At 36.8% G+C, this 25354-nt stretch overlaps 1 protein-coding gene and 1 pseudogene across 1 annotated transcript in view; one reads left to right on the forward strand and one right to left on the reverse strand.

Moving 5' to 3' along the window:
- The window catches only part of IL1RAPL1 (interleukin 1 receptor accessory protein like 1), a 1376054-nt gene that overhangs the window by 764263 nt on the left and 586437 nt on the right, over positions 1–25354 (forward strand). The gene's annotated exons all lie outside the window — the stretch shown is intronic.
- Positions 11408–13771, reverse strand: LOC136385948 (transcription factor SPT20 homolog pseudogene; annotated as a pseudogene).

The raw sequence follows: 25354 nt of genomic DNA on the forward strand, positions 1-25354 counted from the left end.
GATTTTTTTGTTTTCATAATGAATGCATGGCTTTTGAGAGTCAGGACTTGGAAAATTGGGTGAAATAAAAAGAAATAGTAAAAAACTCATGGCTAAGAAGAGAGCATTATGGAAATGATTGACCAGATCATTTAAGTTGTCAGGTAATTAAATGAAGCCAGAAAGGAGTTATGGGATATGAGCTGATTAAAGAAGGTAAGACAGGAAGGAATGATGGAAGAAGTGAAAGTACAGAAGCCTATGTTAATCTTGGGGGACTCTATCCTATGTTCATATTTTTAAAATATCAGTTAATGAACATCTAACTATAGACCAAATAAATCAAGGATGGTTCATAATTTTCTCTTAGAATTAATTATCAGATATAAACTATAACAAAGACTCTTGATATCAAAAGAACATTCTTGGTACATTTAGTCATCAAACCGATATCCAGAAACAATAAATGAAAAACTAATAAAAGATGTCTAATAATTTATCATTTTTTTATCTGGAGATAATAGGGGAGGATCAGAGAAAGCATAAATCTCACTATGTTATTTTCATATCAGATTTTTCCCCTGCTATTGTCTCTCAGTTGAAACAGTTTAATGAACTATAAGTAAAAAGTTATATAATGTTTGATGATATTATGGATTATAATATGTGAACAAATATAATGTATATAAATAATTCTTTACAGTGGTCCCTCCTCTGTCATGGGGGTTAGGTTCCAGAAGCCCCACAATAGGCAAAAATTCGTGATGTAGCCACCTTATATTTATTTTATTATTTATATATTTTTAAGGTTTTATAAACCCTCCCTACACTCTTATAAACCTTTCCTACACTGTTATTAACCTTTCCCACACTCTTATTAACACTTTTTATGCTCTTAAACACTTTCTACATTCTTAAACCTATGTAATTTTAACATAAAATTCTATATGGGAACTCACCAATGAATATACAGTAATATTCTTTTAATATGTCTTAATATTTTTATATTGATTTCAAATTTTAGGCTAGAAAATGCTTATTTTACCACAAAAATAATTAAAATAATAAATATATTAAAAAACCTATATGCCGCAACATCCCACGATATAGTGAAAAATCCACAACACAAAATTAGATATATACAATTTAAAAATCCACATTACACTGAGACCGTGAAAAGTGAACCACGATATGGCAAGGGACAACTGTATTTCTAAATTTCTAAACTGTTTTAAATACTTTGCTTAGCCACCATTATTTATTGAGCTACTCTTCTATCTTTTGCATTATGATATTTCCTTGCATTTTCCTATTGAATCTTCAGAAACCATATGAAGTAAAAATTATTATTGCTATTTTATATTTAAAACTTATAAAAATTAGTAACACATAACTATTTTTATGAAAGTTTTTCACCTACGCCCTGGCCAGCTGCCTCAGTGGTAGAGTGTTGGCCCAGCATGTGGAAATTTTGGGTTCCATTCATGGTCAGGGGACACAGGAGAAGTACACATTTGCTTCTCCACCCTTCTCCCTCTTTTTTGTCTCTCTCTTCCCCTCCTAGAGGCAAGGCTTCATTGGAGCAAAGTTGGCCCTGGGGACTGAGGATGGCTCCATGGCCTCCACCTCAGGTGCTAGAATGGCTAGGTTGCAATGGAGCAACGCCCCAGATGGGCAGAGCATCGCCCCCTGGTGAGCATGCCCAGTGGATTCTGGTCGAGCACATGCGGAAGTCTGTCTCTCTGCCTCCCCACTTCTCACTTCAGAAAAAAAATATATATATGATATAAAAGAAAGTTTTTCACCTATATTTACTTTCATGCACATTTTAACTGTGATCCTCATACCATGCCAATGAGTTAGGTCAGATAGTGTTATTCATTTTTTATACACAAGGACACAAAGGTTCAGAGGAGTGAGGAGATTTGCCAAAGAGACCAGCAAACTGATACAAATGGTGCTCAATCTCACTGTTTCAATGTAACAATCTGTTCATTTCTATATAGTGCCATGTTTCTTTGAAAGATAAGTAATAATGATGATCAAGATTAGGATGGTCGTGATTATAATAATCTCTTTAATGATTGTGCAGAGCCTGGGATTTAGCAAACCATTGCTAGCCAACAGTAATTGTATTTAATAATACATATACCTTATATCTAATACCATGAGAAGAACCCGAGGAATGGGTAGAATTTCTGAAGAGTTCTAGGAAGAATGTAACAACTAGACTATATAGTTCTAAATGGCAATCTGTATCCCAACAATTTATTTAGCCTTGTTAGATAAATCTTTTATTTTATTTTATTTGTATTTTTCTGAAGTTGGAAATGGGGAGGCAGGCAGACAGACTACTGCATGCGCCCTATCGGGATCCACTGGGCATGCCCACCAGGGGGGCGATGCTCTGCCCATCTGGGGCGTTGCTCTGTTGCGACCAGAGCCACTCTAACGCCTGAGGCAGAGGCCACGGAGCTATTCTCAGCGCCCGGGCCAACTTTGCTCCAATGGAGCCTCAGCTGCGGGAGGGAAGAGAGAGACAGAGAGGAAGGAGAGAGGGAGGGGTGGAGAAGCAGATGGGTGCTTCTTCTGTGTGCCCTGGCCGGGAATCGAACTTCGATTCCTGCATGCCAGGCCAGCCCTCTACCACTGAGCCAACTGGCCAGGGATAGATACATTTTTTAAAGACACGTATCTTTTTTATCATGCTGAAACAACTTCAGTGGTTACAGCCAGAAATAAATTGTGGCATAAAGCTATAACTTCCAAATAGTAATTATTTCTTTCTTCCTGGGTATCAGAACAATCTAGTTTATAAATTAAGTGCGACAGAAAATGAATAAAGGAGTGTGTGAGGTATACCATTATGCTAATTGGCTGAAATTATTTGGTTTTTTTTTCATTTTATATTTTTAATATAGGTAAAAAAAATGAAGTATAGTATGGAGTCAGAGAATCAGAAAAAAAATACTGTATCTATAAGCTATAAATAATTCTAATATTAAAAGGCCATATTCCATATAGTACATCTCTGGAATTTAATACATGTACATAGTAATAAGTTGAAGAGTTTAAATTATTGACCTAAGATCAGACAACTAATAAATGGTAGAGCTTAGATTTAAACCCATCTATCTCATCTTAACCCCATACTCTAAACCTTTGAACAGTCCTGATAGCATATATGGGTTTCCACGTTTCAAGGTTTGGTAAACTGTCCAACTGTATGTTTTAGGATCATACAAAAACTGCAAGTTTTTAGATTCACTTAAATTGTTTATAAATGTAAGTTTTGGGTCACAGAGAGAGTAGAATAGTCAAGAGATAATATAGGAATAAAAATTTAAATAAAATTAAGTCCAGATTAATTCTAGTTCACATATTTCAACTTTTTACACTTTTGTTTCCTTTTTTGTTTATAAACACAAATTAATATTATTAATTTATTATTTCTGTCAAAATATTTCATAATTCTGATTTTTATGTTGTGTTTATTTGGTTGAACTAAAAACTTTTTAAAAATTTGAGTTTAACAAGTGGAGCAGTGAAATAAGAGTCTGAAAGCTTACCAATTTTGTATCCCAGAATTTTGAACAATGACTAGCACATAGTAGTTTCTTAATAAATATTTATGACTGAATGTGTAGGATTAATATATATTTATTGTTAATGTAAGTTTGTACATCAAATGGTTTTTCGCTTCCAGACATGGCGTTGTGTGTGTGTGTGCGCGCGCACACGTGTGTGTATTTTTGTGTGACAGAGATATAGAGAGAGAGAAACAAAGAGAGAGACAAATAAGGACACAGGAAAGGAGAGAGATGAGAAGCATCAATTCTTCATTGCAACACCTTAGTTGTTCATTGATTGCTTTCTCATATGTGCCTTGAGTGGGGGGGAGGCGGCTACAGCAGACTGAGTGACCCCTTACTCAAACCAGGGACCTTGGGCTCAAGCTGGTGAGCCTTGCTCAAAGCAGATGAGCCTGCGCTCAAGCCAGCAAACTCAGGTTTTCGAACCTGGATCCTCTTCATCTCAGTCCGATGCTTTATCCACTGAATCACCACCTGGTCAGGCTCCAGACATGGCTTTTAGTTGAAAAATATTTCCTTTTTTAAGAAATGCTTAAATTGTCATACATCTCTCTCACAATAGAGTAACTTTCTAAAAAATCTGGTTAAGAGTGTTATTAAATTTATGTTAATGGGCCCTGGCCAGTTGGCTCAGCAGTAGAGCGTCGGCCTGGCGTGCAGGGGACCCGGGTTCGATTCCCGGCCAGGGCACATAGGAGAAGTGCCCATTTGCTTCTCCACCCCCCCTTCCTCTCTGTCTCTTTCTTCCCCTCCCGCAGCCAGGTCACGGCAGAGCGTCCCCCCGGAGGGGCAGAGCGTCCCCCCATGGTGGGTGTGCCGGGTGGATCCCGGTCGGGCGCATGCGGGAGTCTGTCTGACTGTCTCTCCCCATTTCCAGCTTCAGAAAAATAAAAAAAAAATTATGTTAAGGATTAATGGAAAATTATTAAATCTTAAGACAGTGATATGTACTATCCTACATAATATTTTTCTCAATTGATGATGATTAAAATAATGACTCTTAGATATGGGAATTTATACTACCTCTTGAAGCTAGCCTACTACAGCTGATTTCCTCTAGATGTCAACCACTTGTAGACTGATTTAGAATGGCCTTGGAGGGAATATCTGGGGTAGGGATATCCACTATTTCTATATGACTTTCTTCTTCCAGAAGCTAGCTCAGGTATGTTTTCATGTTAACAGCAGTAGAATACCAAAGAGAAAAACAGTGTGGAAGTATTGACTCAAGCTTCTGTTTAATGGCTTCTGACATTGGCCCAACCTAGTTACATGGTGGATTTAGAGAAGAGTTTACATGTCAAAGGGTGTAAATGCATGTAAGACTGAAGAATTAGGACCATTAATTCAACCATCCTACCATACAAGCTCAACGAATTGAATCTATTCTCATTATATATATGGAATTTCCACTATTACCTTTCTGATTCCCCACTTAGAACTAAATATGGCAGTCTGCCTTAAACACACACAAAGACATTTTATTTTCAGCTTATCTTGTACTTTTTGTTAATATAGTTAATTAGCTAAAACAATCTCTGTAGAAATTGAGCAAAAGAATAGCAGGCTTTTAAATAAAAACACCACATGGTATTGACTTTGTATTCAGTGTACAAGGCAAATATTACCCACATGGTATTTATCAGTTGAAATGGGTGTGTAGAGATTTTATTTTTAAGCGTACATTTCAAGAAAAGGACATATTTTAAAAATAAAAATGAAGTGTTCATTCTACATTCTAGTTGCCTATTATAATGAAATTGTGCATTGTCACTGTTAAAGCAATGCAAATGGCATTTGCACTTCAGTTTAATTGCTTTAGATTAAACTTAAAATGATGAGAGCCAAGAGAGTTTATTAAACTGAAATAAGGGCAGGTGATAAAAAAAAGTGATATTATATCAACAATACATTTGAGGTCTGTTGTTATTTCCTTTTTAAATCCGAAATTGTGAGCCCTGGCTAGATGGCTCAGTTGGTTAAAATGTCATACCCAAACACCAATTATGCAGGTTCGATTCCCAGTTAGAGCATATACAAAAATCAACCAATGAATGCTTAAATACTAAATGAAACAACAAAAAAATTAGATCTCTCTCCCCCACACCTCTCTCTCTAAAAATTAATAAATTAAAATTTAAGTCCTAAATTGCAATGTTTCTTCAAATTATTGAATGCCATGAAATCTTCAAATAAAATAAAAAATAGAAAGGCTAATGCATGAATTGTGCTTGTTAAATATAATTTGATTTGAAAACCTTACTAAAGTTTTCTCTACATTGTTAAGAGTCATTGGTTCTTAACGTACTAGACTGTGAGCTTTTGAAAGACATGGCTCTTGCACTACTGTGTCATTAGGACTTTCATACAGTCTGTCCTCTAATAGGTATTCAATAAATATTTGTAAATGAATGCATGGTATGGCAAACCCTTCATAGTTACCGTTATTCATTTAGGTGATTGAGCACGGCTGATTTTGACTGGTGCCTACAAGGATATCAACAGGCTCTCTTCCACTCTGAAACACTCTGAAACCTTGTGTTCACTGGCCTTCTACCCCCTCTTTGCCTGGGGAAATCATCAGTCCTTAAATAAAGCTTTATAGCCACCTACATTGAAGTAGGCTTTGTGGAATGGAGCATGTGTGAGGCAACTTAATTTGCAATTCAGAAGGCCTCCTGTTGGGATGTTTGTTTTTGGGCTTATATTAGAAATCCCACTTGTTTGCTGTATCTAGAGCATCAGTAAACTGATGCCACATCATTTTTTGTGGGGGCGGTTAATTTTCTATACAGCAAAATCAGCAACAGTCCACAGTTCATGCCAAGGTCAGATGCAGGTTATTGTGAATCATGCTGGTGCAGTTTTAATGAGGAAAATGATCTTTGACCTTCACATTTCCAGATGTTACTATTGCTGTTTAATAGTCAAAACAGAGCTCTAACCCTTACTAAGAACTGGCAAGAATTCATAAGTAGATTGGGTTATTTATTTTACATAGTAACATAGCTTAGGCGTGTCCCCAGTCAGTACATTCTCATAAATCATTATTATACAAATGTTTTCTAAGGATTCTTTGAATTAATGGCTGTGTCGTTCTCTTTTTAAAATCAACGGTAATACAGATCTCATTTATTTGCATTGAAGAATTGGTACCACTTCCAGGTGGTCCCTCCTGCTCACCAGAGTGATTTCATGTTTGCCAGATAACCCTGTATTGTTAGGTCATTTAAAGTGTACCTTTTAAATATTGTGAGACTAATCCCTTCATTTTAGTTATTCTAAAGAATTTATTTTATGGACTATTTTAATAGTTTTAAAATACCATCTTCTTTAATCTTTGTAACAACTGTGTGAAAACAGACCTATTGAATAACTCCATTTTGCAGATGAAAAAATTGAGGCACTCAGGCGCTAGAGTGGCTCTGGATGCAACAGAGCGACACCCCGGAAGGGCAGAGCATCGCCCCCTGGTGGGCATGCTGGGTGGATCCCGATCGGGCGCATGCGGGAGTCTGTCTGACTGCCTCCCCGTTTCCAGCTTCGGAAAAATAAAAAAATAAAATAAAAATAAAAAAATTGAGGCACAGAGCAGTTAAGTAATTTACCCTTGGTCCTGCAATTAATGAGTGGCAGAGCCAGGTTTCGAAATTAGACAGTCTGGCTCCAGAAGGTTGTGCTCTGAACTACCCTGATATAAGCACATAAGGGACTAAGGTTCCCCTAAAGGCCTCTGAAAATGAAATTGTTGTATGCCCTATGTGATTTATTATTGTTGCACTGAATGTTAATTGTGGTGAAAAAATGTATAACATAAAATTTACCACCTTACCAATTTTTAAGTAATGTTAGGTATGTTCAGTGATGTTAATATTAGGTATGTTCACATTGTTTTTGCAATAAATCACTATAACATTTTCATCTTGCAAAACTGAGCTACTCATTGAACAAACAACTCCCCATTTTCCCACCACATCTGTTTTAAGTCCTGTTATTCCAAACATACCAACCTTATATAAAAAGACTCCATCAAACTTTTATCATATGATGTAATCACAATAGAGACAGGAAAACACTGTTTTATTTGCGTAGATTTAGTATATGCCCAAAATTCAAAACTTTTAAGAAATACAAATGCAGGAAAAAAATGTAATGGTTTGAAATAAAAAGAAGTATCTTAGTGACTTTTCTTCTTGTTCCTCAGTTTAGTCTTGGAGTTTTGCAAGAGAAGACTTTTATGTGATGGTTCATTAGAATAGCCTGTAACTCTGAATTATAGTTTCAAGAATATTTACTTGCTCAAATGTCTCAAAGACAAAAAGTTGTATTTAATCTTCTTGTTTCTTACATATAAGTGTTAACTATTACTAAACTGTTTCAATTAAAATAACTTACAATAAAATAATTATCTGCCTAAAGAGAAATTATATTAAAATACTGGTAACAATATTATTATATATCCCATTTTTTACAATAATATTTCCCACTTAGTTGTCTTTTGATATTTTAAAGGACAATTATGTCATGAAACAAAAAATATCAGAGAACATAAATATATATTACATGTATTTATAAATATATAGTACATTTTTCATCATTTCAGTTAAAGTACTAATTCTTATAAATGCATGCTAAATTATACAATCCATTTTTGAAAAAATAAAGACAAACTCAAAAAGTATACTTATATTAACATACATTTTCAATTGTTAATTTTCTTTATATTTAGCATCAGACTGGAGCTGGAAATAACACTGTGAAATAGTTTGAATTGTGCTGTCTTAAAGGATAACATAGAAAGAGACTCAGATTTCAGAAGGGTAATGCTTAAGCTGAGTATTAAATGATGAGCAGAGAATAGAAATGAGTTCCTCCTGGTTGAGGGTCTTGGCCAACACATAAAACTGAGGGGAAGGGTGTAAAGAGGGACAAATATACAGTGATGGAAAATGATTTGAAGCCTGGGCTAGTTGGCTAAATGAATAGAGCATAGGCCTGGCATATGGACGTCCTGGATTTGATTCCCAGTCAGCACATACAGGAGAAGCAACCATCTGCTTCTTTACTACTCCTTTTCCCCCTTCTTTCTTTCTGCCCCTCTGGTGCCAGTGGCTCGACTGGCTCAAGCATCAGCCCTAGGCATTGAGGATAGCTCGTTGGTCTGAGCATCAGCCTCAGTCACTAAAAATAGCTTAACTGATACGAGCATCAGTCACAGACAAGGCTGGATCCCAGTACGAATGGATGAGGGAGTATGTCACACTATCTCCTCTCCTCTCACTTAAAAAAAATAAAATAGAAAAAGAAAATGATTTAACATACAACATAATCAACAGATCAAATACTATAGGAATGTTTATCTGAAACCTATGTGCATTTGTTGATCAGTGTCACTCCATTAAATTTAATTATCTAAAGAAAAAAATAGACCTTTTTGCCAAACAAAATAATCTGAATTTGATTTCTCAGAGTATGCAGATGCAGAGAAGAATATTAAGCGAAAGAGAGTGACATGGTCAGAAATGTCACAGATGAAAATCTTGTATTATAAATCTATTTGCTAGAGCCAAGACTATTCTACCTCCAACTTTTATATATTACATATTACCTTAATTTGGCTGGTGGGTCAGCTATTATGAACACAAAATAAATGAACAAATAAAGCAGAAAGAGGCTCAGGTTCAGGGAACAAACAGATGGTTGCCAGAGGGGAGGGGGCTGCGGAAAAGGTGAAGAAGAGGTACAAACCTCCACTTATTAAAAAAAATCACAGCGATGTAAAGTACAGCATAGGGAAAATAGTCAAATTATCATAACTTATAGTTTCTAAATTTATTGTGCTAATCTCATCATAAGGAATATACATGTTGAGCTATTATGCTGTACACCTGGAACTAATATAACTGTGTTATGTCAACTATATTTTAATAAAAAATATTAAGTGAAAGGTGTTTATAAATAAAAGGAAAAAGTTGAAAATTTCAAATGAGTGATTGCCATGCTTGGTATTATTTCTAGCCTGTTCTATGAGCTAAATAGAAATGCTCAAGGGGTCGTGAGTGCTGTAGGGAAGGGGAGGTAGTATTGTGAACATGACTCTGATATAAGATACTTAACCCAGTTAGAATATTATTTCAAAATGTTGGCTTTCTGAATCAAAATATGAATGGGAAAGACCATTAAAAATAAAATATATATTCAATAAAAAAGGAAGTCTGAGAATTTTTCTAAAAATCCCTCAAAGTTCACAAGTTAGAGTAGAAATAGGGATGATAAAGGTGTGCAGGTAGATTTTCTATTTTTTAAAATTATTTTTACATTACTTGGTAATTAATTAAATTACTTCGTGAATTATTCTGACACCAAACAGTGAAGTTTTTGAATGGCTTGGGGCGGGAATGAATATCATCACATTTGGACATGTTAAGTGAAAGATGTTTACTGGTCATCCACAGAGGTAGCTCAAATAACAAATATCGTTACCATGAAATACAATCAAATAAATTCAACAAAAATAACTATTTAACAAAAACATTTTAAATGTTTTCAATAGCTCATTCTTTTCAAGCAAATTCCAGAAAATCAGGAAGATGACATTTTTGAGTGATATAAATCTTTACACTTGAGTATAAAATATTTTAAAAGTGTTATCCACATTTGAATTTACTCCCGTTTTTTAGGGGAAGGGAGGTTTGGTCTAGCTATTTACTTCCTTAACTTTCAATATTATTCTAAAATATTCTGTTTAGAAGCTACAGAAGTAATTTCTAATTAACTGATATATTTAAAGATATTTTCATACCGCAATTCATTTTTTCCCTATAATTCTCTGTTGCAATTTGTGTAATCAGTTCATCTAAACTTATTTTTCATTCACTTGTCCATTACAGATTAAGAATTTTTACCTTTTCTCTCTTGTGATTATTATCCTGTCTGATAATGACAAAATATTTGAGACAGACTACTGGAGCAAGATAAATACCAGACAGCAGGTGCATGTGTATATTATGAAGTGTTTGCAAAATAATAAGCACCACATGAATAATGCATTTGAAGAATATTGTCTGGCAAATGATATTGAGTCATATATTCAAATCATCTTTCAATTACTGAAGAATGAATTATAAGTGCCTAATATATCCAGTTTTATTAGAAAATCCAGCATGTTGTGGGGGAATCTACATATAGTAAACAGGCTACTTACTAACAGAAGATTAAAATCTGTCTATATATCTATATAAATTGATAGTCATATATATATATATATATAAAACACCCTTACTTATTTTTAAGCCTAGTGTTTTCTATAAAGAATTAATATCCATGGCATATTTGCCATTAATTCTAAGGTTGAATTTTATGTAATGCAACAAAAGTATTATTTGCACTAATATACTACTATAGTTTATATTCAGCCAACTTATGTTTATTTTTTCAAATATTTAATATTTTAATAATTAAAAATTAATTTAAATATAATTTAAATTTTAATATTTAATATAACTTATTTACATTAACCTTAACTTTAAACTTAAGAAGTACATATTTCTATTCACATTTTACAAACAAAAAATTCAAAAGCATTGTGAAATAGGTTTAAAGTTAGTAAATTGCACAGCTGGGATTTTCATTTCTTTTATAGTCTATTCCTTATTTTTCCCTTTAAATTATTACCTTGTTTTTATTTTAAAAGCATACAGTTGTGCTTCTGTACAGTTTGTACACCTAACAATGTAAAACACTGAGACTTTAAAGACAAAAATGAAGTAAAAACTAAGAAACTCTCTAATTCAATGCTTCTCTAATTTTTTTTAAAGAGAAAAGTAATACAAGACTCAGAATTTGGTATTGGTGGGTGGGCCTCTATTCGTATTACCTTCTGACTGGCTTGCTGTCTGTTGACCACTATGTGGCTGAGCTGTTTGGATTGCTACAGTGGACACAGCCGCTGGGAGTTGCATGATTCTCAATGGTACCTGCTGGGGCTGCAGCTGCAGCACGAAGCCAGGGGGGAGCTGGACCCTCTGCTGGGGAAGGCCTTGTTCAACAGAGGGGAGCTGGACTATCTGCTGGGGAAGGCCTTGCCCAGGTCTTGTCTGGGCAGAGCCAGGTGCAGGTAACACTGCTCTCTGCGTTTGTAGAACACTTTCTGCTCCACCAGGGTTAATGATAGTAGGTAAGATCAGTCCCTGAGGGCCTGATCTCTGTGCACTTAAACCCTGTGACACTGGCTGTTGAATATGAAATATAGGTGGTTGAAATTGTGGAATCAACTGACAGAACTGTGGCTGCTGCGGCTGCTGCTGGAAATTCAAAGTGACTGGACCTGGTGGAAACTGGATTATTGTGGGCCTGACACCTGAACCATTTTTAAAAATAAGTTTAATACCTTGTGAAGGAGCCTGTGGTACAGTGGGCTGTATATTTTGTGGCTGCTGGTCTCCTGACGGCATGCCTTTCGGCCTGATTGCAACTGGAACCCTGGTCCTAGCAAAATGACTCTTCAAATATTTGGAACTTCTCACCACAGTCTGGGCTGCATGAATAGGAGCCTCCACTTTTGTGATGCTGGGACTGGGATAGGTGGCCTTGACCTGGCTGGCTGGCGCTGTTTGTGATGAGCTGGAAGTGGACAGGGTGGCTGCAGGAAGTGTCTTAGCTCTGTTTACTTCCATAAGGGACAACCGGGGAAGACTTGGTGGCATCGAAGCAGCAGCAGGTGGTGGAGATTTACGAGGGCTGCTTGCCTGCTGCGGAGTAAAGCTGTCACCTGAGGAAGTGATTCCTGACCTGGATGGAGGACTGAGGGGTGGAGGTGTGTGTCGGGCTACCTCCTCCAGTACTGAAGACTGAACGGACGTAGCCTGAGGCCATTCTGCTTCTCTCCCTGGAGAAGGCGGACTGAGACTGGCTGAGCCACTGGAACCCTGTGGCACCTGGATTGGACTTGGGATGCTCTCCACCAATTCCTTGAATGGACTGACTACTGTTTCAACTTCAGTGTTTGACCAAGGCATGACAATATTGACATAGTCATCTGTGAAGGAGTGATATGGAGTCATCTGTCTCACAAATCTGACATTTTTATGTGACCTTTTTCCAGAGACCAATGGGTCTTTAAGAGATTTCATGAAGGGCAGCTTTGCTGTCTGAGACTGATCGCCAGCTTCATATCTGAATAGAATATCATCTTCTTCCTCCTGAGCTGGCGAAAATGTTGGTTGTGAATCGTTGTAATTGACAGAGCTCTCCTGTTTAGCATATTTCTCCACATCCAGTTCAGAAGGGACCGCCAAGTCACAGGGTGGCTGTTTCCACGTATCTACACAACTTCCTGCTTTGGGAAGTTTGAGATCATGCTGCTGCCCTGGCTGACTGTCTTTACTTTTTTTGTGAAAATTCCATGCCCTTAACTCAGGAGGGAGTGGCCTCCAAGACGGCTCCTGCTGCTGCCGATTCAGGGAGGCTGTAGAATACCTCTTGAAATTCCTTTTCATCAGAGGAGTGTTCATCTTTTGCTTGTTATAGAGCAGTCTGTTTTCAGTGCAAGCTACTGATACAGAAGGATCAAGACACAGGGGTTCAGCTGTAGCTAAGATCAGCTGGCTCTCAAGTTCAAGTTTGTCTTCCTGGGTCCACATCTGGTTATCGCTAGTAATAGAGTGTATATCGCTAGCTAATGTCTGCATCGTGGGGCGTAGGAGAATATGCCTGCTTTGGTAACCAGGGGGCTCCGAATTACTGCACTGCCTATAGTCCCGTATTTCTGCTATGACACACCCACGATGAAAAAGGTTAACCTCAGACTTTTCCAAGAGATCCACCAAAACAGGAGGCAATTCTTCTGCATCCAAGTATTCAAGAAATTCCCCTTCTTGATAAGGCAGCTGAATGCTCTCTGTACATATTTCATTTTCTCCCTTTAGCATCAGTGAATATCCCTCTTTTCCTGGATACAAGTTGACCACTAAACAGGGCAAGGACTCCCTCTTAACAAGCTTCTCTAACAAGTTCACATTGCTTGTTAACTCCTCCGCAACCTCGGGCTCTTTTCCACACTCTTCAACGTATATGTCGTACAGCTTATCATGGAGAGACTTTTCCCCGCTAGATAAGCGTTTCCTTTTAGGAGGTCTCTGTTGGGCATTTTCAATGATACACTCCGCACTATCCAACGCTTGTTCTAAAGCTTTTTGCATTGTGGTGTAAAATGGAAGCCTTAAAAAAAAAAGAAAATAAAAGTGGATTAACGGAGCTGGGTGAAAATCCTATCTTTAATACCAATTGGGGATACCAGTCTAACTTTATATGAACACCAAGAAACCCATCCACAATGGAAGCTATACAAAATTCTTCCGAGTTTCCAAAAATACCTTTATCTGTACAGGCTCTGATCTCTGCGCAAGGCCTCGTCTTGTGTCGGTAATGCCAAGCTCACCCGGAAGTTCTCGTGGGATCGGGTCATATAGCCTTCTGTGCACATGCGTGCCTTCTTCGCCCACCCCGGCGAGGGGCCGGTCAGTGATCAGCACTTCCTGTTCTGGTACCTGCATTTCCTGTTGGCGAGTTGGGTGGGCCACTCTAACATGCAGTTTTACAAGATAATGACAAAACCCAAAAAACATCCTCCTCCCCATCCATTTTTTTTTTTTTTGTAAAACAAAGAACAAAGGATAGAAAAAGTACAAAATAAATGTCCTATGTGCTCTGCTCCTTCCTGTAAAAAAAAGTATGCATATTTAACCAAGAGCTGTGTTTGAGAATGGATTACTACAGAGGTAATATGAAACGATTGAGACAGTAGGACCACTGACCATTGACTTATCATGGAGAATTGCACAGTTCTTTGGGGAAGCACACAAGTAATCAGATAACCAAAATTTATAAACTTTTGAACAAAGTGATAAAACAGAGAAAGTGCTAAACGGGGGAAATGAGAAAAACTATTCCCAAAGAAGAACGTAGTTGTGTATGAATAGAAATTTATCAGACAAATAAAAGGGGTCAAGTTATGGCAATTCTGGAGTTAGTAGAGACGTCTAAATTGGAACTGTAGGTGAGGATGTTAACATCTATTTGAAGTTATTTTCTGGAAAGTTCCCACCAACTGTCTGGTATTTCATAGTTATTCAAAACACAATTTGTCTAAAGTTTTAGGAATTTACAAAGCAGGTATTTTATCCTCATTTTCTAAATGAAGAAACTGACATTAAACCAACTTAACTAATGGGATCAAGGTTACAAAATGCTAAACAGTGTCAAATCTGATCTCTAACTCCAAAGCCTGATCTCTTTCACTTTTCTAAACATCTACCCATAAAAGAAGAGGGAGCCCTCCCTAGTTAGCTCAGTCGATTAAACATCCTCCCAAATGCCAAGATTTAAGGTTCTATCCTGGGTCAGTCCACATACAGGGAAGCAACAAATCAACAAATGAGTGCAAACTCAGTGGGACAACAAATGAACTCTCCCTTTGCTCTCTCTATATCTCCCTTCCTCTCCCTGTCTCTCTAAAATCAATTTAAAAATAAATAAAAAGAGGAGCATTTAGAAACATGGATAGGGAATATGGTGGCAGGTGCCCCACTGGATATCATCTTAAGATAAAATGCAATTTTGTGGAGATTTTTAAAAAATGTAACGCATTAAATTACTTATTTTAAAACAAAACTGATCATTCACGAAGATGTCTCATTAGAACCAATCAATGCAGTTTTAAAGTTTACATGGAAATAGAAATACCCAAGAATAGTGAAGAAGTTGTTTAAATAATAATTAATGGCAGGAGATGTGCCTTACCAACTATTATATAATATTAAAATGTGTTACTGGTTGCATAAATTTCAGGAGATATAAGTTGAACAGTTGGAGATCTAAGGAATAATTCCCAAAACAATAAGAGTTGCATCACATGTCAGTGGAAAAAAAATAAAGTTTTCACTCAGTGATAAAGGTAAAAGGCATCCTGTTTAAAAAAAAGGGGGGGGGGTTATGTCTACGACTACTTCTGTGAAAATAGATGGATCAATTATTAAATAATGAAACTACTAGAAGAAAATATATATTTTACATATATATTTATGTATGTATTTATATAAATACATATATATTGTTTTTATTGGAGAATTTTACATATATATTTATATTTTTATTACAGATAAATAAGAATAAGCTCCATGGCAAAAAATAAAAATAAAATTAAATGATAAATTGGGAGACAATATTTGCAATATACTTCCAAAACATCTGATATCCTTAATATCAAAATATCTTACAGTTCTGTTATACTGTTTTGTTATATTTTGTGTTCATTTTTTGTTCCCACAAGTTAAGTTTATACTGATATCTTTATTATAATTCTCTTAGTCCTTAATTATTTTCTTATTTGCATTTTTCTATTATATCAGCTTTAAATAATATTTTAATTCCCACCTACCTATTAATGAATCAAATTACTCTATATTACTTTTTTCCTTTTTACATTTTTTAGTTTGTCTTGTATACTTCGTCACAGCAAAAACTTTTGTACACTATTCCTTGAACCTTAATACTGCCTTTATTTTTGTACCAGATTCTGTATGTTCACTACCAAAATTTCTCTAAATCTTTTTTTATCTTTTCATTGTAAAATTCTTTATTTGTAGAAAGAGTTCATAAATATAATATTTCCCAATATTATTATTTTAATTTTTAAACCTTGTTGATTATAAAATATTGGCTCACACTCTGTCCTTCTCTGTAGATTTTTGGAAATTCTGATCTGTTATTGTGGCAGTTTGTGGGTTTATTTTATTTTATTTTATATTTTCTACATAAGGCCTTGGCCATTTTCTTCTAATTCATAAGATATTTTTCTTTCTTTCTTTCTTTTTTATGTGCAAAAAAAACAGTTTTTCTCAGTTTTTCCAGGTACATGATGCCGCCCTTTTAATATGTAAATTCAGAGGTTTTATTTCAACAAAGTTGTTTTTAAATAATAATATTAAAATAGTTTATTTGCTTTTTTCCTTTGATTGGCTTTCTTTCCTTCAAGGATTTCAATTATAAGTATGTTGGATAATCTTTTTCTGTCTTTTCTATTTTGTTCTTTCTGAACTTTTTAATTTATTTATTTTCTTGACTGTTTTGTATTCTATCCTTTATGACCCTATGCAAATTGTGATTCTACCTGTTCTTCCTCGGGAACTCTATTAGTATGTTATTGCTGCCATAACAAAATTGCCCAAACTCAATGGCATAAACCAACACCAGTTTTTTTCTCTACAGTTCTGTAAATCAGAACCGAAGACAGTCTCAGCTTACTCTCTGACAAGTTAAAAACCAAGGCTGGATGGGCTAGGAGCTTACCTGGACCATATGGGGAAGAATCCACTTGCAAACTTATTCCAGTAGTTGGTCGGATCAAATGTCTCATTTTCTTCCTCTTTGTCAGCCAGGGGCTACTCTCAGCTCTTAAAAGTTGCTCACATTCTTGGCACTTGTCTTCTTCTAAGTTAAAGATAGTTATGACATGTTGAATCAGACCGTCTCAAACCTGGTTGTTAAGGATATTAATTGATCCAATTTCTATGGAAACAAAAATCTTGGCAGAGGAATTTCCCATCAGGTTTGGCTTCAGGGTGGCTGAGGCTCATAGCTGAGAATTTTTACCATTGGCATGTATTCATTAACAATTTATTTACTTTTTAATTTTTTTCCTGAAAAGTGCAACATTTAATCTGTTATTTTGTACACCAACAGCACACAACTGTTATCCATCAATGGAGGCAACAATATGCATTTTGAATACCTGTATTAACATGAGAACACTTAGTAGAAAATAAAGAGCAAGGCTGAAAACCTAGAGAAATGCTGGTATTTAAGGGAAAATGAAAGAATAAACAAATACAAAAAAATAAAAGAAAATGATAATTTTAAGAACTATCATCTGGAAAAAACAACTTTGGACTAAACTAGGAGGACTCTTCAATCAAGGAACACTGAAGAAGCCACACTGAGACTGGTAGGAAAAGCGGAAACGTGGAGAGGGCTGCCTAGCTCCCCAGAGCGAACAGCAGCCGGGAGAGACTCACATGGCGGGAAGTGAGTTTAGCAGAGAGGGGAGGGTCCTGAGTCCCAGGAACAAAGCCCCAGCCTGCAGCCCCAGAGCCTAGAAGAGGCGTAAGGACAGAATTTAGCTGGAAACAAGTCAGGATACTGTTTGTGAGAAAGAGTCTGATTTCTCAGACCCAGGATTCTTCTTAAAGGGACCATGCAGAAAACCTCTCTCACAACCACTCACCCGGGGCTCTGGGGAATGGGGAGAGAAGAGAGGACCAGAGTGGCAGGAAGAGAGTGTAATCTAAGAGGCACAGGGAGAAACATTTTGGGAGACAGCCACCCTAACCCCTGGGACAAGTCACTCCCCAAATCTGCAGTGAATATTTCCCCCAGAAACAGCAATACCAGCAAAGGGAAGTAGGACACCAGCCAAACAAGCTCTCCCGCAGCGCTGAAAGCAGAGTTGCTTAGAAGGAGGGAGCTTTCGGATCTACAGTAGTGAGTGTTAGGGTCTGAGCTGCAGCGCCCACATGGCTGAGGGCTCGCTGGAGGGCAGGCGGCGGCGGGACGCAGAGGCGCAGTTCTGTCGGCAGGCACGGCAGCCTGCTGGCCGCCTCTGGGCTCACGTGTGAGCTCAGTCTTGCCCAGCTAGGGAAGAGTAGGCGTGCAAAAGTGGTCAAGCCGAGCTGCTGGCAGCCTGTAATCCCGCCTGCGGGAGAAGAGCGAGAACCCCAGAAAGGGTGGAAACCAGCCCTTAAGCAAGGGCACAGGAGCACAGCCTTTCCCTGCTCGTGCAACTGAGGCTTGTGGCCTGACTTGGGAGTCAGCTCCTCCCATGGGGGTGGGGCCAAAAGCCCAGAACAGGCGGAGTTCTGCTACTGAACTGAGCGTGGGCACACAGTCCTGCCCAGCCACTAGAGCCAAGGCTAGCAGCTGTTCCATGAGTGGGCTCCTCCTGCAAGGGTGAGGTGAAAGCCTAGAAACAGGCAGAGACACACAGCTGAGCAAAGGTGCTCACCACTGCCCTCAGGGCCGAGCATAACGCTACCCACAAGGGCGGGGCAAAGGCCAAGGCCACCAAAGCTTGTGCACACAAGCGCATGATCACAACCACTCTCGTGAAGGAGAGGTGGAAACCACAGCAAGAGCCCCAGTGGGCAGGAACTGGCAACGCCCAAACCCAAAAGCCCTAGGCAGCAACAGAAGAGGGGGTGGCGGGTCTGCAGACAGACCATACCTAGGGGACAGAGGCCATACCCAGTGGACTCCAGTGGCCAAAACCTTCCTTTATGCAGAGAAAATGCAAAGGCAAAGAAATGCAACACAAATGAACCAAGAGAAATCACCAGAAAAGGACCTAAATGAATCAGATATAACCAAATTACCAGATGCAGAGTTTAAAGTAACAATTGTTAAGATGCTCAAAGATATTAGAACAACAATAAATGGTCATTATGAACACCTAAATAAAGAGATAGCAAACATAAAAAAAGACATTGAAATAATAAAAAAGAATCAGTCAGAAATGAAAAATACACTATCTGAAATAAAAAACACAATGGAAGGAATTAAAAGCAGGATGGATGAAGTGGAGAATTGAATCAGCAAATTAGAGGACACGATAAATAAAGGCACGGAAGCAGAGCAGAAAAAAGAAAAGAGACTCAAAAAGTCTGAGGAAACTCTAAGAGAGCTCTGTGACAACATGAAGAGAAATAACATCCGCATCATAGGGGTTCCTGAAGAAGAAGAGAAAGAACAAGGGATAGAGACTTTGTTCAAGCATATCATAGCTGAAAACTTCCCTCAATTAAAACAGAAAAACATCTCACATGTTCAGGAAGCACAGAGAACTCCATTAAGGAGAAACCCAAAGAAATCAACACCAAGACACATCATAATTAAAATACCAAAGCTAAGTGATAAAGAAAAAATATTAAAAGGTGCTACACAAAAAAAGACTATCACCTACAAAGGAGCCCCCATAAGGATGACTTCTGACTTCTGAACAGAAACACTTGAGACCAGAAGGGAATGGTAAGAAATATTCAAAGTAATGCAGAACAAGAGCCTACAACCAAGACTACTTTATCCAGCAAGGCTATCATTTAAAATTGAAGGAGAAATAAAAAGCTTTACAGACAAAAAAAAAACTCAAGGAATTCACTACCACCAAACCAAGGCTGCAAGAAATGCTAAGGGACCTGTTGTAAACAGATCAAAGGAGAAAAAGAATATAGCAAAAGAGGAATACAGTTTTAAAGAATAAAATGGCAATAAATAATTACATATCAATAATAACCTTAAATGTAAATGGATTAAATGATCTGATCAAAAGACATAGGGTAGCTGCATGGATAAGAAAACAGGACCCATACATATGCTGTCTACAAGAGACACACCTTAAATCAAAAGATGTGCATAGACTGAAGATAAAGGGATGGAAAAAATATTTCATGCAAATGGAAATAAAAAAAACCTGGGGTAGCAACACTTATATCAAACAAAATGGACTTTAAAACAAAGGCTATAGTTAGAGATAAAGAAGGTCACTATATAATGATAAAGGGAGCAATCCAACAGGAAGATATAACCTAATATCTATGCACCTAATATAGGAGCACCTGAATATATAAAGCAGACTTTGATGGATTTAAAGGGCGAGATCAACAGCAATACTAAAATAGTAGGGGATTTCAATACCACATTAACATCATTAGATAGATCCTCAAGAAAGAAAATTAACGAAGAAACAGCAGACTTAAAAAACATATTAGATCAACCACATTTAATAGATGTCTTCAGAACCTTTCACCCTAAAGCAGCAGAATATACATTCTTTTCAAGCACTCATGTTACATTCTCTAGAATAGACCACATGTTAGGGCACAAAAGCAGTCTCAACAAATTTAAGAAGATTGAAATCATATTGAGCACTTTCTCTGATCACAATGGCATGAAACTAGAAATCAACCACAACAGAAAAACGGAAAAATACTCAAACACTTGGAAACTAAATAGCATGTTATTAAATAACGAAGGAATAAACAATGAGATCAAAGAAGAAATTAAAAAATTCCTAGAAACAAACGATAATGAGCATACATCAACTCAAAATTTATGGGACACAGCAAATGCAGTCCTGAGAGGGAAGTTTATAGCATTATAGGCATACCTCAAGAAGCTAGGAAAAGCTCAAATAAACAACTTGACCCTACATCTAAAAGAACTAGAAAAAGAACAGTAAGTAAAGCCCAGAGCTAGTAGAAGGAAGGAAATAATAAAGATCAGAGCAGAGGCCCTGGCCAGTTGACTCAGCGGTAGAGCGTCGGCCTGGCGTGTGCAGGACCCGGGTTTGATTCCCGGCCAGGGCACATAGGAGAAGCGCCCATTTGCTTCTCCACCACCCCTCCTTCCTATCTGTCTCTCTCTTCCCCTCCTGCAGCCAAGGCTCTATTGGAGCAAAGATGGCCCGGGTGCTGGGGATGGCTCCTTGGCCTCTGCCCCAGGCGCTAGAGTGGCTCTGGTCATGGCAGAGCATTGCCCTCTGGTGGGCAGAGCATTGCCCCTGGTGGGCATGCCGGGTGGATCCCGGTTGGGCGCATGCGGGAGTCTGTCTGACTGTCTCTCCCCATTTCCAGCTTCAGAAAAATACAAAAAAAAATGTCATTAAAAAAAGATCAGAGCAGAAATAAATGACATAGATGCTAAAGAAACAATATAGAGGATCAATGAAACCAGGAGCTGGTTCTTTGAAAAGGTAAACAAGATTGATGAACCTTTAAAAAGACTCACCAAGAAAAAGAGAGGACTCAAATAAATAAAATTAGAAACGAGAGTGGAGAAATAACAACTGACACAACAGAAATACAAAATATTGTAAGAAAATACTATGAAGAACTGTACGCCAAAAAAACTAGACAACCTAGATGAAATGGACAAATTCCTTGAAACATATAGTCTTCCAAAAATTCATCTGGAAGAATCAGAAAACCTAAACAGACCAATTACAACAAATGAGATTGAAACAGTTATCAAAAAACTCCATAAAAAAGAAAAGTCCTGGGCCTGATGGCTTTACAAGTGAATTCTACCAAATATTCAAAGAAAAACTAACTCTTATCCTTCTCAAGCTATTTCAAAAAATTCAAGAGGAAGGAAGACTTCCAAGCTCCTTTTATGAGGTGAGTATAATTCTGATTCCAAAACCAGGCAAAGACAACACAAAGAAAGAAAATTACAGGTCAATATCCCTGATGAATTTAGATGATAAAATCCTCAACAAAATATTAGCAAACTGTATCCTGCAATATATGAAAAAAATCATACATCATGATCAAGTGGGATTTATTCTTGGGAGGCAAGGCTGGTACAATATTTGCAAATCAATAAATGTGATTCATCACATAAACAGAAGGAAGGAGAAAAACCACATGATAATTTCAATAGATGCATAAAAAGCATTTGATACAGTCCAGCACCCATTCATGATCAAAACTCTCAGCAAAGTGGGAATACAGGGAACATACCTCAACATGATAAAGGTCATTTATGACAAACCCACAACCAATATCATAATCAATGGGCAAAAATTAAAAGCAATCCCCTTAAGATCAGGAACAAGGCAGGGGTGCCCCCTTTCACCACTCTTACTCAACATAGTTCTGGAAGTCCTAGCCACAGCAATCAGACAAGAAAAAGAAGTAAAACTATCATTATTTGCAAATGATATGATATTGTATATAGAAAATCCTAAATTCAGAGTAAAAAACCCACTAGACCTGATAAATGAATTCAGCAAGGTGGCAGGATATAAAATCAATACTCAGAAATCAGAGGCATTTTTATACACTAACAATGAACTGTCAGAAAGAGAAATTAAGGAATCAATCCCCTTTACCATTGCAACCAAAAAAATAAAGTACCTAGGAATAAATTTAACCAGGGAGATTAAAGACTTGTACTCGGAAAATTATAAAACATTGATAAAAGAAATCAGGGAAGATACAAACAAGTGGAGGCATAGACCGTGCTCATGGTTAGGAAGAATAAACATCATTAAAATGTCTACATTACCCAAAGCAATTTATAAATTCAATGCAATACCGATTAAAATGCCAATGACTTACTTCAAAGATATAGAACACATATTCCAAAAATTTATATGGAACCAAAAGAGAACACGAATAGCCTCAGCAATCTTGAAAAGGAAGAATAAAGCAGGTGGTATCACACTTCCAGATATCAAGTTATCTTATAAGGCCATTGTACTCAAAACAGCCTGGTACTGGCATAAGAACAGGCATATAGATCAATGGAACAGACAAGAGAACTCAGAAATAAATCCACACTTTTATGGACAACTGATATTTGACAAAGGAGGTAAGAGCATACATTGGAGTAAAGACAGCCTCTTCAACAAATAGTGTTGGGAAAATTAGACAGCTACCTACAAAAAAATGAAACTAGATCACCAATTTACACCATTCACAAAAATAAACTCAAAATGGATAAAAGACTTAAATGTAAGCCATGAAACTATAAGCATCTTAGAAGAAAACATAGGCAGTAAGGTCTCTGACATGTGTCGCAGCAATATATTTGCCGATTTGTCTCCACAGGCAAGTGAAATAAAATATAGGATAAACAAATGGGATTTTTATCAAACTAAAAAGCTTCTGCACAGCTAAAGACATTAAGAACAGAATAGAAAGACAAACTACACAATGGGAGAATATATTTGACAATGCATTGATAAGGGGTTAATAACCAAAATTTATAAAGAACTTGTAAAACTCATCACCAAGAAGACAAACAATCCAATAAAAATATGGGCAAAAGAAATAGACACTTCTCCAAAGAGGACATACAGATGGCCAGTACACAGATGAAAAAATGCACAACATCACTAATCATTAGAGAAATGCAAATTAAAAGCACAATGAGATATCACCTCACACCAGTCAGAATGGTGCTCATCAACAAAACAACACAGAATAAGTGCTAGCGAGGATGTAGAGAAAAGGGAACCCTCCTGCACTGCTGGTGGGAATGCAGACTGGTGCAGCCACTGTGGAAAACAGTATGGAGATTCCTCAAGAAATTAAAAATCAAACTGCCTTTTCTCCCAGCTATACCACTGTTAGGAATATACCCCAAGAACACCATAGCACTGTTTGAAAAGGAGAAATGCACTCCCATGTTTATGGCAGCATTGTTCACAATAGCAAAGATTTGGAAACAGCCCAAGTGTCCATCAGAGGACGAGTGGATTAAAAAGCTTTGGTATATATATACTATGGAATACTACTCAGCCATAAGAAATGATGACATCGGATCATTTACAACAACATGGATGGACCTTGATAACATTATACTGAGCGAAATAAGTAAATCAGAAAAAACTAAGAACTATATGATTCCATACATAGGTGAGACATAAAAATAAGTATCAGAGACATGAACAACAGTGTTGGGGTTACAGGGTAAGGGGAGGAGAAGGAGGGGTTGGGGGAGGGGAGGGTCACAAAGAAAACCAGTTAGAAGGTGACGGAAGACAATTTTATCAGTGTCACCCCATTAAAATTAATCAAAAAAATAAAAATTAAAAAACCCAAAAAGACACCCTCTAATAAAATCTTGAGATGAATGAGCAGAAATGACATTGAATATCATGTTGCATTCAAACCAGATAATGATTGAAAGCCGGGGTATTATCAATAACCATGGTAGTAACATCAGCTGAGAAACATTGGTGAGAAAATTCAGACCATAGTAGAGAAATGAATGAGCCTGTGTTGAGAAAATGAGGAGAGTAATCTATACTACCACTGAAAGATTTTTATTAGTGAAGGCATAGGGGAAAATTACAGGGAAAAATAGAGGACATACACTTGGACACGAAGAACACCTCTTTGTAAACTCAATAATGCACTAATGAATCAGTGTAATTATATCATGCCTAATTATATTATCAATAATTTATTTTGAAATTTTCAGAAATGATTCAAGCTTACAAACATACTTTTATTTGACAGATGATAGACTAACATACCCAATGTTGCAAAAGTTAATGACTTATTCTTGTTATGTGCTCCATATAGTATAGACATAGTAAATGGTAAATAATGACATTAGTAAGTACAAATTGAAATTATGCATTGATACTTTGTATCATTTGGATTCCAGATAAATCCCTGTTAGTAAAAGAAAACTAGAATACAGAAAGAATGTAATAGCTTTTGCAAATTAGCCACCAAAGTAGTCAATTACAAATGTATTTTATCAACTAGTGAATAGAAGGGTTTTGGGAGTGGGAATGATTACAATGCTTCTGTATAAATTGTAGTTTTAAGAAAGCAGGCAAAGAAAAGATGTCCAGTTAGTCATTATAATATTCTTCATGTGTGTATGAAGAATAATTTAAGGAAACTCTGCATGCTGATAAGACTGAATATAATGGAATTGATCACACCCCACATTCACTAAGAGTCTCTCTCTTTTTTTTTTTTTTTGTTCTATTACCATAAGAGATTTTAAGGTAAAAAATCAGATATTTTTAATGAAAATTATGTATACAGTAAAACAACTTTCAATTCTTTTTAACAGTTGTCTCATATGAGAAGAATATGAGAAATTTTCTTATAGTATTGCCAGGAAAGTAGTTTTTTTTTTTTTTTTTTTTTTTTTTCTTTTCATTTTTCTGAAGCTGGAAACGGGGAGAGACAGTCAGACAGACTCCC

This window comes from Saccopteryx leptura, chromosome X (assembly GCF_036850995.1).
Source record: "Saccopteryx leptura isolate mSacLep1 chromosome X, mSacLep1_pri_phased_curated, whole genome shotgun sequence".
In the NCBI taxonomy this organism is placed as follows: domain Eukaryota; kingdom Metazoa; phylum Chordata; class Mammalia; order Chiroptera; family Emballonuridae; genus Saccopteryx; species Saccopteryx leptura.